Below are 16,318 nucleotides of genomic sequence, written 5' to 3'. Positions count from 1 at the left end.
ATTTTTTGAAGATCTGAATGTATCATTCGAGTTAGATTTGTTTTTTGTAAAGACATCTTTGAAAGACCAATAAAGTAATGAAAACTAACAATCAAATGTTATTCCAATAAACTGAAATTTAAAATAGGTCGAAATTATTATGTATAAATTATGGCTAAAAAAACAGCATGATAACTCATTTTGTTATCTTATACCTGTTATCAATGTTCAGCAATGATATCTGGTTCATAGCTTAATGAGTTATTATTATAATAAATTTACGTTACAGGATTAGTTATCAAGCTGTTTATTATGATAGCACAATCAGTTTTTTCAATGTTATCTATGGATCAAATTTTAGTTATCAATTATGTTTTGTTGCCTGTTTATTCAACCAAACTGAAATCAAACCTAGTTATCAATGGATTGATAACCAGGTAACAAAACGTGTTATCAATATGTTAGCAAACTTTGCTCGGGGATGGTACCCATTGTGATGTACGGTTTACTCAGTTTACCGCATTGGCATTAGGCCTGCCCGAGCAAGTATTTTTTGGCGAATTTGTCCACTTTCTTCTTCCGGAACATCAAACCGTGATTTGGCAACGTAGAACTCCAGCCCCGGCATCCATAACCACACACATCGGTTTCGTTAACCACTCTCGATACAGCTTCCTTGCGCGGGATTTGGCCGCCGTGTTTTGTTGATCACGCCGGTTCGGTGCCTTCCGGACCTTGAATACACGAAGTCCAGCTCGTTTCATGGTTTGCTGAACGAACCAGGCGGAACACTTTGCCATCAGAGCCACGTCGCGAATCGAAAGGTTCGGATTACGCTTAAAATAATTCAACACCCTCCGGGCCTTCACAGGGTCAGCTGTCTTCGATTTTCTTCCACTTCCAGCCAACCGCTCGGTCGTCTGGGACTCCTTAAACGATTTTACCACCCGAGACACAGTTGTATGGGTGATTGCCAGTTGTCTTCCGATCCATCTCATGGTCGCAGTCGGATTTTCCATGACGGCGCGCAAAATTCTCCGGCGATTTTCTTCTTGTTTCGATGACATCTCAATAACCGATGACATCACCAATAACCTAAACCGATTGTTATGAAATTTTGAATAAAATAATGCGTTTGATTTTGAGATGTAATAGATTCACTTGCTCAACTTTGATGTTAGACGCCTTACAATGGTTGTCGGTGAAGCAAAGAATTGTATATTTGACTATGGTGTTCATTTTTAAAGTAGTTAACAGCAGCAAACCGGCCTCGATATTTGTGTGATCGAATTGAAAGAGGAAGTGACTTTCATAGATATAATACTATAAACGCGGTTGAAATAAGAACACCACATTTCTTGACTTGTGCTTCACAAAATTCATTATATTATAAAGGAATAAATGTTTTAAATTCGATGCCTAGACATATCAAACGCTTAGCAACACTTACAGAATTTAAAAGACACTGCATTTTACACGTTAAAGCTGTATTTTGAACAGTTATCCAGTGATTTTTTTATGAATTGACAAATTATGTATCTTGACGAAGTTATCTCTAACGGATTATTTTATTTGGATAGCTGTCATAACGACTTTTTATTAATTATTGTAGCACTGCAAAAACTATTTCTGTTCGCCACGAGGGTGATGATGGATTTTTAATATTTGATTTAATAGTAGATTAATTAAAAAAAAAGTAGTCTACAAAGGTTTGAGCCTCGCGCGCGTATTACGGATATAGAGGACTGAATTTAACATTTGATAAAAAAAATGCAATTTTGAAGCTTATTTGGAAGAAACCTTGAGTTAGTAGTAAGTTTTCTGGCAAATGTTAGGGGTTCGTGAGCATTCCTGACATTGCTGAAAATTATGATAGCATCAGATTGCGAGGTTGCTAGTGTAATAGGATGCTTTGTTGATTGTTCATTAACTCTTGGTTGCTCGTAATACTTATATTTTTGGTGGAAAAAAAGGCGAACTAAGAGGTGGACGCCTGAGCTTTTCCACATTTATATCGCTGTGAAGCAACTGTAATCTCTAGAGGAAATTTATATCTGTAACTGAAACCAGTTCGATTTTGTTTGCCAACCTGGTTAAAATGTCATATTCAATTATCTTAAAGATAAATCGTCCAGCTCAAACCTTTGTAGGGGTAAGAGGTGAGACCATCATCATCATAAAAAAACAAAAAAAAATAACTTTTCATTCAGTTATTGAAAATTGATTTTCTTTAAAGTTTAGGATCATAACTTACTATAGATATACAAAGAGTTGGTAGATCTTAACATTTGAATCAACACCAATGAATTTTTACTCTTAAAGTCCAAGATGTGCAAAAACAAATACAGTTTATTACTAGAATTAAAATCTACTTTTTCTTAGGTACCTATTACAAGCATAAACTTTATTCTATCTACTGCTTCAAACAGAACTATGTTTTGTCAACTGTGTGCAAAGTTATTAGCAAATAAGCAGTTCGTGACCAAAACTGTGTATGCCAAGCATGGGCCCCGTTACGTGGGTAGATCACCTTTTCGTTTCTATCACCGATTCCTAGTCCCGACTACTTCAAACTAGGCGAACAGGATTTTTCAGTAACCTAAGACAAAGAGGAGACAACTGGCTTCTTACTATTTTATCCCTATCTCTTTCTTTATCTATATCTATCTATATCCCTATCTTACGCACTTCAAATCGGCCAATCACGAGCTGGTTCACGTTTGACAGAAAAGTGGTTCGTTTTCGACCCCGTATTGTCTCCTCTTCCTCTTAGTCAGTAACCAAAGGAACACATCTTAGTCCTTGTTACTTTTTATGCCTTGTTGATAGTGACAATACTCGGCTTTGTCCAACGAGGATGATCTTGAAACAAGGGAAGAATGAGTTAGTCAGCTATGTGATTCCTAATCTTCTATTCGTTGTTCCCTAGGTTGAAGTGGTTAAGACTAGGATTATGCTGCATGGTCATTATCGGTGTCATTGCTTAATTTTGTTGCTAAGGAATCCAATTTTGACTGACAAAGGGGGCGCGCTTAAGGAGGGTGCTCTCACTCTCCGAAGGGTATAAATAGCGGGACCTTTCAATAAGAATTGAAATTCGTCTGCAGCAGCTTAACTTCAGACATGACGCTATTTTCAAAGCTCTTTGCTCGGTGTATACAACGCCCAGGTCTGGATCGTATTCCACCGTCCTTCATCAAGAATTGTGTAGCATCGTTGGCAGACCCGTTATGTCTATCTTCAATCGTTTACTCCTTTTTTCCGGATTCCTGAAAGCTTGCATCAATTACACCGATCTTCATGTCAGGTAACATTCACAGCGTGGAAAACTACCGACCTATCTCGATCCTTAATTGTTTGCCCAAAGTTCTCGAAAGTCTTCTGCATGACAAGTTGTATCCAGCTGTGCAATCTATAATCTCGGAGTTCCAGTATGGATTCATGAAAAAGCGCTAGACGATATCCTACACCAACACTCTTATTGGTAGCTTAGAAAAGCGTCAGCAAGTAGACGCCCTTTACATTGACATCTCTAAGGCTTTCAACAAAGTCCCCCATGACACAAAGCTGAGCTGCCTTGGTCTTCCGCCGTGGGTCGTTCACTGATTAAAATCATATTTATCATCCAGGAAGACCTTCGTTAAGGTTAATGATACGATGTGTTTGATATACCATCGTGAGTTCCACAAGGGAGCCATTTAGGACCTCTTATCTTCGTTTTATTTATTAACGACGTGTGTGACCACTTGAGTTCCTGTAAGTTATTATATGCTGATGATTTGAAAGTCTACCGTGTGATCAAATCGATCCTAGATTGTTGTGCACTAGAAACTGACATCGAGCGGTTAACATCGTGGTGTCAGATGAACGGAATGCAAGCAAGCACTACCAAATGCAAAGTCATCACCTTCACCGGTAATCACTCGCCGATCATATTTTAATTATTCGATGAATCAATTGCCGCTTGAACGAGTTGATTCTATTAAAGATCTTGGACTTACCGCGGATAGCAAACTTAGATTCAACGAGCATATATATTTCTGTCAATTAACCACTTCATTCGAGCAGGTAAAATGAAGTTTACCACCACTCGAACTTTGAAATAAAACATTATTTTGAGATTTTTTCTTCTAGAACCATGAGAAAAGCAGCCAACATTTGTGCGTTTCATTAAAAAATAGAAATTAGTTGGTCCAGTTTTGTGAAATCGCTGGTAGAAAGTCACGCCAAAACTGCTTGACAAAGAGGTCAATTGCAAAGAGCAATTCCTTGCTTGGATTCCTGTGTTGCAATTCGATGATGTATTCTTCTTCTTCTTCTTCTTCGCATTTCAAGCTTATTGTAATATCGCATATTAGCTTATAGCGTGCTCTCAACTTAGTGTTCTAGATGCACTTCCACAGTTATTAATTTGAGAGCTTTCGATGCCTGTACCATTTCTGCATTAGTATAATTGTGTGGCCCAGGGAAGTAGAGAAATTTTCCAACCCGAAAAATTCCTAGACCGCACCGGGAATCGAACCCAGCCAACTCCAGCATGGTCTTGCTTTGTAGCTGCGCCTTTACCGACTGAGCTAAGGGAGGGATGATGTGCACGCTTTGAAAACATTGTACTGCTCCTTGATTCGTAATGTTCTTGAATATGGAGAACACTTCTGGGCTCAGGTTCGGACGACAGCTTCCATGGACCAATCCCGATATCCTACCACCATACGAACGCAGATTTATTTATTTATTTATTTGAGAGGGAAAAGCCCACTTCAGAAGGACCTACCTTGCCCCTTCTCAAGTGGGCGGAAAACCTCTTCTTTTCGTATCAACAGATAACCTAAAATCCTACAGATACATATATACTTAAACTAAATCAGGAAACATTGATCTTTACTTAATCAGGATGATAAAACATTATAAAATAAATACTTAAAGTTAGCACGGGAAGCATTAAAGTCAAAAAAGTTATAACATTTATTAAAAATTTGACACATGCTAGTAATTGATTAGTTTGCACCATAGTTTATGCGAGAAGTCGGGATCGTAAAGAAAGAGTAGGTTCGCAAATTGACTCGTCTTATATTAATGTTAAAGTGGTGAAAAAGTGGACTAAAGTCAATGTCCGAACGCAGGAGATCGGCGATGAAGACAGTCTTAGCGACGTCACGGCGAACACTGAGAAGTTGTAGGCTCAGCAAGTTACATCAACTTTCATATTTAGGGAGGTTTACAGGTTCTCTCCAGGGTAGCCAACGAAGAGCATAGCGAACAAATCTCCTCTGAATAGACTCAAGTCGATTCGTGGCATTGTTGTAAAACGGCGCCCAAACTACTGAACAGTATTCCAGTGTCGAACGGACTAATGAACAATAAAGCGTTTTCAAGCACGAAGTGTCTCTGAAATCTTTAGCAAAGCGAAAAATAAAGCCAAGCTGAGAAGATGCTTTACTGGCGACTTATGACACATGCTCCTTGAAGGTTAGTTGACAATCTAACATGACTCCTAAGTCTTTGACTGTAGTCTCCCGATTCAGTGTCTGACCATGAAGGCTGTACGTAAAGCAGGTGGGTGATTTTTTTTCTGCAGAAACTGATGATGGAACATTGGGAAGCATTCAATACCATCCTATTCTTGTGACACCAAGTAGCAAAAACGTCCAGCTGTTGTTGAAGGAATGTTGAACTGAATCACTACGATCATTTACGACAAAATACAGTTTAAAATCATCCGCATATGATAGCTTCGGACACCTGATTGAATAATGAATGTCATTCAAATACAGCACGGCCCAATATGATTACCTTGGGGTACACCAGAAGAAACCGGAAACGACTGAGAAATAGAGTCACATATTTGCACTGACATTTGACGACCGGTGCGGTAAGAACGAAGCCAATTAGAAAGGGCCTAATCGCTCTAATTTGACAACAGCAATCTTGTGCTTCATTTTATCAAACGCAGCAGAGAGATCCGTGTAGATAGCATCAACTTGTTCGCCTTTTTCAAGCTCGCGAATTATAAAAGATGTGTATTGCACGAGATTTGATCTCTTCTGCATAAATCCATGTTGTTTTTTTTTTATATCTATTAAGGAGACTTTCAGCCGTTGGCCATGTTGTTCGGAGGCAACGTAACTGGAGCAAGTGTGTTTAAAATAATCCAAAACTATCAGCTCAAAAAGTTTTGAAACTGCGCGCAGAGCCGCAATGCCTCGATAGTTGATTACTGACGGTTTATCGCCTTTCTTGAAGATAGGAAAAACAAAAGAATTCTTCCAGCCATCACGGAAGATTCCAGAATTCAACGAGAGGTTGAATATAAATGCTAGTGGTGCGATCAAGGCTCCAGTTTTTCATCACAACAGATGGAATTAAATCCGGGTCAATACTGGAAGAATTTTTTAAGCGAAGGCCTGCTGTTTGAACGTCATTTCTCGATAAAGGTGGATGAGATTCAACGACTGAACGTATGGGAGCCTCACTTGCTACATCTGAAACGTGTTCGTCAGAGAGCTCCTCGTTGACGAAAACACTGCAGAAATGTGACCTGAATAGATCCGCGATACCATCCACATTAGACATTTCTCGATCCCCGTTGAACATCGCGTGGAGGGCAGACCCGATTCCTTTCGTTGATCTTACACGTGATTCCAGAAGCTTTTAGGATTAGTTTTGAGCATATTTTGTAGTTGGTGGTGTTCTAGGTAGAGTTGCTCGTTAAGCTGCTTCAACTGCTTGTTAATGCGTATGTATTTCTTTCTCGACACGTCAGTTCGCAGTTTGCAAAACTTTTTCAAGGCAGCCCGTTTAGATGATTTAAGGCGTTTCAAACGAGGGTTTAAACATGGAGGGTGAGTTGGTTTGACTGGAGTTTTCTTCGGTACGAACTGATCGATTGCATACACAATAATATTCGTAAAAATAGTCGAGGAAATATTTACGTCATGATCACGCAGTTCTTCATCCCAGTTTATGCCCTCGAAAAAGGCAGTCATTCCATCGAAGTCAGCCTTCCAGTAGTCATATGAAATGCTATCCAATAATCCATGTTGTGCGCTTATTGGACTGCAAACACTATCGAGTCGCCGAATCAACCTGCAGAGACTATTTATTTTTGACATAATTAGTAATCATATTGACTGCAGTAGTGTGATCCGGGATATCAACTTCCACGCTCCAGTCCGTCGTCTCCGCGTAAGGCAATAACAATCCACTCGACAAATGTTGCAGACTGTTCAATAATATGTGTGATGAATGAATCGAGTTGATTATCTCCCTTCTCTTTACCAAACTCCCCAGTTGGAGAGGGATGGTGAGGGGTTTACTTCCCTTCCCGGCCACCACTGGCAAAAAGAGATGATCACCGATTAGCTCATGTACCTACGATGTGTTGGAAACAGTTCTATCGATTTTTACGGCACTCAAGTCGTCATCTGAAGCGAGGCATCTAGTCGTAGGTTTGGAAATTGCAGCTATTGTTATCTCTACCACGGTATGTGCTCCTGTCATCTTCGACTTGTTCTTTATCATTGACATTTTACATCCTGCGGATGCATTCATGTCATTTCAATTGGTTTAGTGTAACAGAGTGTGGTTTTATTTGGAGTGATGTGAGGGTGAGTGTTAGTGTTTATAAATCAACTCAAATTTCAATTAGTTTTCTTATCATTTGCTCTTTTTCTCTCGTTCAGGTTCATTATCTGAATGCTCATCTCTTGTTTTCGCTTCTTCTCCATAACTTTCATCGTCTTCTTTCTTCATGATCTTCCATATACCTTCGCTACATTACTTTTCGTTTTCTCCGTAGCCTTCGTCCGTTTCTTACTATCTATTGCAGTTCCGCTTCGCTTCGTGTGCATTAGAGTGATGCAAAATTTGAAATTTTCGCTCCACAATACTTAAACGATTCCAAATCTGATCCTGACTAACCTCTCAAAATTTGAACCCATTTGGTGAGAAACTGAAATGGCACAAACCATTTGAAGTTTGTATGGGAATTACTATGGGAAAACCAAGATTTTTGTTCATGTCTATCTAATAATTCACCACATCGGTTTACATCAAAAACTTTTATTTGTATTTTCCCAGCTACTACTTTGCTCAAGACCATTTTTTGATTAAATGCAAGGATCGAAAGTTATCAATGGTTCAATGCGCTGATGTCTTATGATCATGCTCAATCAACTGCTCAGCGCAACATTGGTGTTTCTGGGGCGTTGAATAGGACACAAAAATCATGGCTACTATGTCACACTGCAAAATACAGTGTTGCCTACAGAGCAGCTGCTTGATCATGTCATAAGTTTACCAATCTCTTAAATAATTAATAACTTTTTCCTGTCTCGTTTTACATAGAAATGATCTGGAGCAAAGTTGTAGCTGAGAAAATTTTCTATAAGAATGGCTATTGAACTGTTTCGCAGCTAAATATGGAAAAAGACTAGAAGGCAATGAACAAAAAGTTGAGATTTCCCATAGTAATTTACATGTAAACTTCAAATGGTTTGTGCGAAGTCTGTTTCTAACCAAATGAGTTGTAACTTTTGGAGGCTAATCAGGACTCGATTTGAAACCATTTAAGCACTGTGGAGCGAAAAAGTCAAATTTTGCATCAGTCTAGTGTGCATCCTCTCAATCATATTCTCGTCATCACTTTCACATTTTTCTTTATTAGCTTGCTCTTCTCTAATATCTTCTTTCATCTTCACACCTCCTTTGTAGTTTTCTTGCTTCTCCCTTTTCTTCGTCTTCACTGAAGCCGTGTTTTCTTCGCTTGTGTGTGTGTGTCATCCTCTATCCCTCACCCAGCCGGGGGCGTTGGACAAGTAGAACTGCGAATAATTTGATCAAATCTCATGCTCCGTAATGGTACCCTTTATGTTGTGAAGACTAGTACTTCAAAAAGGGTAACTTTTGAGGCAAAACAGGGTGTCCTCAACAAGTTAAGGGAACATGATGCACTAGATGTCCACAACAGGTACAGCAAAACATCGCCCTTATTCACACTAACTACTCAGGGGGTAGAAGGTCAAGAAGAGCCACCGCCGCCAACTAAAGCTTGAACCGGGTACCTGGGACTCGGCAATGGTCAGCAGACGATGTCCTGAGCGTATTTAGTATGTAATATGTTTTATTTGGATACACAAAATGTTTGAAGCCATGCGTCATCTAAACCATAATTTGCATCAAATACACTTTTCAACAATCTTCAATTGGAACGTACTCATCAAATCACTACACCCGGGAGCGCATTCCCGATGCTTCCACGCATATTTTTCTCTAGTCATCCTTAAACAATTCCTCCTCCAGCGACTCCAACCAAATATCACTTTTCTTAGCTTTTCTTTTTCAACTAAAGTCGTGTTTTCTTCGCTTGCTTCCAAAATTCATCGACTACTTTCTTCCGTTGCATCTTCTTCGATTTCCTCCCCAGCATCTGCTTCCATTCATTACATTGATTATAAATATAATTTATTGTTCATTGTTTTTAACAAAATTCACTTAGGCTAGGCGAGGTTAGAAGGGTACATTGTCGAAGGATAGGATCAGGGAAGGAGCTTTGGGGTGAGGTTTCGTTGCCTCATCAGAGCGTTGTCGCCAGTATGAACGGTAGTGCGGTTCTAGTTTCGTCTGGAGTTCGACTGGCTATGGTGACCAGTGGGCGACGATAAGACTCATCGAGACGGGGGACATGACAAACAAAAACTAATGAAGGGTGACAACAGACAAAGGAATTAAATTCTTATACTATACATTTGCAGAAACACAAAATCTGCATATAGCAGAGATCGCGGGCTCCCAACGCGTCTCTCATAGGGATATAGGGTTGTCTTCCTTGGGCCTCGAGGGTATTCAAAATTGTTTTTGACATTAGGAAAACCTGACACTAGGTAAGAAGGCTCATATTTGGGAATGTTCCAGAATTTTTCAAATTATATTGACTAAGGATTCAGATCAGACCTATTTTGATTTATGAGAGGGTGCGCCTTTGGGAAGGTCTCCAGTCTTGTAAGTGGTCACCGTAGTCGACATATTTTCTGTGATAATCGACTGCCTTTGCTTCCGACACTTGCAAATCAAGCTATCAAATTAAAGCACCACACTAAAATGTCGACACTATTACCGAAGACCATCACGAATGTATGTATTTTAGTTTTTCTCATAATAAGAGCTGCTGATGTTGTGCTTGTGTGAATTCTGAAAATAGCAAGCATTATGTCCTAGTAATAACATTTCTGATCGAAAAAGCTTTAATTTACACCAAACTGAGGAATTAGAACGAAATCACACATGTCATATGATAGTTATTTGAAAATTTTCTTTTTACTCGAATGTTGTTCTACCGTTTGTGTTGTGTAAGAGAGACGACGGTAGAGCATGAGAGTACGAATAAAAACAGACTGTCGAGCATGACAACGAAACGAGTGTCGTAAAAAACGTCAACAGTTTCAACCCCTGCTCAGAACGTTTCGAATTATGCGGAACATCATAATTAATTGAGGCTTCTTGTGAGAAGAGCAAATATGTATGATTTAACTGTATCGAAAACGCACTAAACAAAGGACACGGATCACAATAGACCAATGTGTTGGTCGCAATGATTGTGATTTATTATGACCCAAATTATGCCAAACAAAGGAGAAAAATCATCATGGAAGACTTTGTGAGCCTTTAGAATACTTCAAGATTTAAACTCCAGGCATTTTGTAGAACCTAAGATATTTAACTGATTCAACATGATGTGATGTGGTATGACGAAGCTCCCCAGATTCTTATAATTTATCAGGACATCATACAAGACTTTGTTGAGTCTGTAGAACATCTTGATCACCGCCTCCGGGAAAGCTTCATACGCAGTACAGAAGTAGTCCCATAGCATTATTTTCAGAAAGCTCATGTATCCTCTCTGGGATGCCCCACTTCCACTAACACCACAAACAAAAAATCCTATACCAATTCGCAACATCCACTCAATTCGTAAACTTTAGTCGAATGATCCCTAATCCAATACCGTTCCCCACGTCATCATCAAATTGGAATTCAATTTTTCTGGGAAGCGCAAAAGTATCTCCTAAAAACACACATGAAATGCTTTGTGTTTGTGATGTATGTATGAGTGCATTTTTTCAAGCGTAGTCATGCTTCTGAAAATTGGCTGGATTCGTTTCATCCGGATGGAAGCTGATGGATTCGCAAAATCAATCCACGTATTCGTTGAAGATGAGGACGGGGGGTACGCATTTAAATGAAGACGATTTCAAAGAACAGAACTTTTAAGCTGACTCAATTTAGATGAGAGCGGTAACCAGCTGGAAAGTTTCTTTCATGTGGTAAAAAGCAATCAAATCTTTAAACCATATTTAATGCCAATGAAAGAGATTCTAAATTAGCTATTTGGTACCAATTAAGGGACTTGAAAGGTGGGAAAGAGAATTGAAAATTGGATTGTTTCTTGGAATAATGTAATATAAAACAAATCCCAAAACAATACCAAGCTTCCAAATGGGACTGTTATGTGTTGCAAATGATTTTTCGGAAGACCTCTGCTTTAATTAATCGCTTTTAGATCTCCATGTTTCCATTGTAAGCCCCTAGCAACCAGAGAGGTGGGCGGCTTGTTTGTTATCATCATTGTCTGCAACAATAGAAAAAAAGCTCGAAAAATGCAAGTTGCTAGAAATTAATCCGGGATTTTCCATTCACCAGTAGACATACAGTATTTTGTCAGCCTAGCCATTATAGGGGATGGCATGTATTGCTCGACAAAAAGCCTCAATCAAATACGACTAGCGGCAGTAGCATTCGGGTGAAAATTGTATTCAACAATAAAGATTAATTATCTCTACTGATTGGCGCAGCTATACAGCAATTCCATAGCAAAAAAAGGTTAGAGTTGATCTTGGAATTTTGTAACAATTGGTTAAGGATTTTTACCAGAAGAAAATCATGAAAATTGATTATGATCAGTGTGTTTCAATATAGAACCACGATTAAAGTTCATATGGAAAATATATAACTATGCCCTAACACTATCTTTGGTTTCAATTTGTCGGAGTTGGTTGGAAATGCTAACATGAAGCATAACAATAAGTGATAATTTATTAGCTAGAGAATGATCTTAAGAAGAGGGTAGGTGGATAGTTCTGTTAGAGTACGGCAGTATGAAAATTAATATAAGTTGAAAATGAGAGAAAGGCCATTAATGCAATAGTTTTTAAAGTCAAACGCACATCTTTTGCCTAACCCGTACAATGTACGCGGAGACTTGAAGTATGTCAATTTGTCATTTACCAGTCTTCAAATCCAAATCGTATGTTTGCATTCATATCGTGCATATTCAAAATTAGTTTAAAACAATCGGCAATCAGTAAAAACTCATTTACACTGTAGCTAAAATTGCCCCATATAGGGTGTTCCAGAAAGTATAAGCACAGTTTAATATTGTAATAACACAACGTTATGTTAGTGAACTCCAATTCTTATTTCATATATGTTCTCTATAGTATTCTTTTTCAATTGGATGAAAATAATCCGCAGTTCCTTTAATTATTATTATCTCTATTTAGGAGATTTTCAGCCGCAGGCTGGTTCATCTCCGGATTGCAGTTCCTTTAATCGTATGCCAAGGAGCGAACTTTTAATCTGACGCTGCCCATGAGCTTCAGCACAGATTCCTGGCAAAAATTTTGGCCTCTTTTGTCCAGTCTTTTTAAAAATCTTCGATTGAATTCGCTTCCTTAAAGTATTTCCGCCTTGGTTTCCGTAGATATCCCTTAGAAAGGGCCCAAAAAGTTTCGATTGACCGGGCCTCCGGACAATTCGGAGGATTCATCTATTTTGGCATGTATTGCGCATTGTTTGCTTTGTACCAAGCAACCGTGTTTTCGAATAGTACATTGACACCAAATCGGACCAAAATAGAAAATTTCAATGTTCATCGTCTCACCTTCGTCACAAATGCCAAACTCACATTTCGCTTGCCTTCTTACTATTTTTTTTCCGCTTAAAATTGACTTATCGGCATCGTTAACTTTCTGACAATCACGGACTGTGTAGTACTGGTCAGCCTGGAAGCATCTTGTAGTCAAATTTGATGTATGTTTTATTGACAATAATAACACACGCCAATTTTCCACACAGCAGGCTATCATATAGCTCCTGAGCCCTCGGTTTAACGGATGCGGCTTCCCTCATAAATAAGTACTATATGCGAACAATGACACAAATGATTAAGCCATACCCCATGTGGTTGAGAAGATATACCGAATAGGTTGTTAAGCTATTCTTATGGTTATTTTCTATGTGGGTTGTTTCTGGCTCGGTTTCAACTACTTCTGCTTCTTGAACGTTTTCAGCCCGTTTCATGCCTTGGCACGTTGGACGTTACTCTTCGATGTTCTCAGTTTTTTGGCCAAATCTCGAACAGATGCAGTCCCAGTTTTTGATGTGTCCTAGAAAGTAACTTCTTCACCGATACTTGCTTCCTCCATTTTCGCCAACTTCCTTAACGATAGGTTGGGAATAGTGCACCATTTGTGCACGATCTGTTTGCATTTTTCCGTAGAAATTCATCGCATTTTGATTTTGTAAAAAAAATGCGCTTTGCGCAAACAAACTTGTTAAGCAATAAGTAAACAATAACGCACATCCATGAACAGCTGATAAACTTCATCGAGGTAGAAATGGCGGCGAGTTAAAAGTGTGCTTACACTTTCTGGGACACCCTATAGAACGACTCTGAATGTCTCTAAATCAATAACAAGAATTATTTATAAGCTACTTTACATCCATTAATGGTACCCCGTTCATTGCCTACCTTCTATGTCCTAAAAATAACCATTTCCCAACTGAATGACGCAGCACAAAGAGTAGTGTCTGCTCTTTTTGTTTGTTACCCTTATCTTAGTCCATCATGTAATATTTCTTTCTCTTGTTGTTGTTAAGTGTGACATTTTTCTCTACAAAAAATCAGTACCTTACATGCCATAACCAGAACAATACAAAGCACTAGCCCTAGCAGGAAATTGAAACATCCTTTCTCATTAGCACTGTCTACCTACACTGTCATAGGCGTAACCAGAGAACAGGTTACGAATGCCCCCCCCCACCTCCCGTCTTCTCCCTAACATGATACACGGATAGAAATCTCCTTATACCTTTTGGCAAATTTCTATTGCTGATTATTCATAAAATGTATAAGTCAACTAATAAGCAGACGCCTTGCAAAAATTTAATGAAGATCATGTGTCAAATAAAATGTATAAGCGGTCACATATACCTTTTATGCATTCTTGTAGGATCTATGTGATTTATGAAATGTATAAGGTTGATGTTTTGGCAAAAATGTATAAGTGAAACACATGAATAAAATAATTGATTTTCGTTTCGTGTAGGAAATTTGTTTTAATTTTAATTATTATTGTTTGATTCTATTCATAATTTAAATTATTTTTTATTAAATATATTATTATTAAGTTCTAACCTTTTATTTATTTATTTTTTTTTTATTTTTTTCTTTATTAGATTTACATTTTTTTTTTTTAAATAAAATAAAAACAAATATTATTTTATTATTTTTTTAATTATTTTTTTTATTTCAAATTATTTTTAATAAGATTAATGATCAATATTCAGGGACTTAATGAAATTTTCAAAATTCCTAAACAAGGATGTTATACAGCTTTTATGAAATGTTCCCGTCAATGCAACAAACGGAAAAATTCAAAGTGTTGGTCTTTGAAAAAAAATCCAAGAAACTGTATTTTAAAACATAAAATTCTGGGCTTAGGACATTTTGAATTGGAATATTTTTCAAGAGTCTAGAACTTTTGAGGAGAATTGAACAACAACTTCCTTTCCTCTCTCATTTTTCTTGGCAGGCGTAGTAGTAGCAAATTGATATACGTAAGAACATGGACACAATTCCTTGAAGAATTTCACTACCATAAGCAGCTGACAATAATCCGCATTTAAAATTAAATCACAATATTGGAATATAAATCTAAGAAAATCGTTTACATTAATCCAATGCAATTCTGAATAGATTTTTAAAGGTATCCCAAGAATAATTTCAAGGGAACACAATTCTGAGGATGGTTAAAAAATTAGTATGTTTGCCAATCTTGTTTCTCGGAGCACTTATTGCGATGACATATGGTAGAAGGACAAAAGGTCGAAGGACAAAACGGTGAGAAACAAAAGGTCAAAGAACAAAAGGTCGAAGCACAATAGATCGAATGGACAAAATGTCAAACTGGACAAAAGGTTTAAATGGAGAAAGGTGGATAAAAGGTTAAAATGGATATAAGACCGAAATGGACAAAAGGTCGAACGGACAAAAGATCGTAAAGGACAAAAGGTTTAAATGGATAAATTGGTCAAATTGTTGGAGGAAAAATGGGTGATTAAGTCTAAAATATTTTTCCTTCATTAAATCAGCATGAGCAGTTCTTTGAAAATTAATACAACAAATAGTTACTGTGTGTGTCACGGCAATTTAAGAGACAAATAACTGCCGTTCTATTTGCATAGTATTTTTTAAAGTTCTGTTAAACTCTGAGCGAAAATTTTCAATATTGTTTTTTTTAAATTTGTTCCTCTAAGTTCAATACAACCTTTTGTCCATTCGGCCTTTTGTCCTTCTAAGTTCAATTTGATTTTTTGTCCATTCAACCTTGGTCCATTAGACTTTTTGTGCATTTGACATTTTTTTTCATTTGACCTTCTGTCCCTTACACTTTGGTCATAAATTACTTAGTGCTCCGACAAGCCTCTAATAATACGTTCAGACTACAGAGTTATAACATGTTATAGCGTTATCTTGATGGTGGTTTCTGTGTTGCAATTATTTGACAACCGTTATAACATGTTATAACTCTCCAGTCTGTACAGCGTTTAGTAGTTCTTCACTACTTTTTTTTTTTTTTTCCTTTGGTCTGTTTTTTTCCGTCGATCTTGTTTTCCGTGCTTAGCACCAATGCTATCGACGTGCCAGGAAGGCAGCTCCCACACCTGGACCCTACCTATCGACCCATCAACTCATGAACCGGGGACCAACGGCTTTACTTCCCATCCGAAGGAAGGCGTGATCAGAGATGTTATGCCTCAGAACATCCCGACGGCGCCGACTGGGATTGAACCCAGGCCTGTTGGAGTGAGAGGTAATCACGCTTACCACTACACCACCGGCGCCGTTTGTTCTTCACTACTCTTAAACTCGATATATGGTAAAGTAGAATTAAATTTCCAAAAGAGAGCAAAATTACATTTTTCAAGACCTAAAATTTAAGTTTTGTTTTAAATCATTGAATCGGGAAAATTTATCAATTTATCCCACGAGAATCGAAGC

The 16,318-nt window shown here is 38.0% G+C and overlaps 2 protein-coding genes across 3 annotated transcripts in view; one reads left to right on the top strand and one right to left on the bottom strand.

Annotated features, from left to right (window-relative positions):
- Positions 1–16,318, bottom strand: part of LOC135708141 (BOS complex subunit NOMO1) — a 546,399-nt gene that overhangs the window by 393,988 nt on the left and 136,093 nt on the right. The window lies entirely within an intron of this gene.
- Positions 1–16,318, top strand: part of LOC135708154 (uncharacterized) — a 64,831-nt gene that overhangs the window by 26,320 nt on the left and 22,193 nt on the right. The gene's annotated exons all lie outside the window — the stretch shown is intronic.

The sequence above is a fragment of the Ochlerotatus camptorhynchus genome, unplaced genomic scaffold (genome assembly GCF_037179485.1).
Source record: "Ochlerotatus camptorhynchus isolate MF236.1 unplaced genomic scaffold, CSIRO-AGI_Acam_v1.1 ptg000328l, whole genome shotgun sequence".
Taxonomy (NCBI): Eukaryota; Metazoa; Arthropoda; class Insecta; order Diptera; family Culicidae; genus Ochlerotatus; species Ochlerotatus camptorhynchus.
The sequence above is the reverse complement of the archived record's forward strand: the minus strand, read 5'-3'. Positions and strand labels throughout refer to the sequence as shown.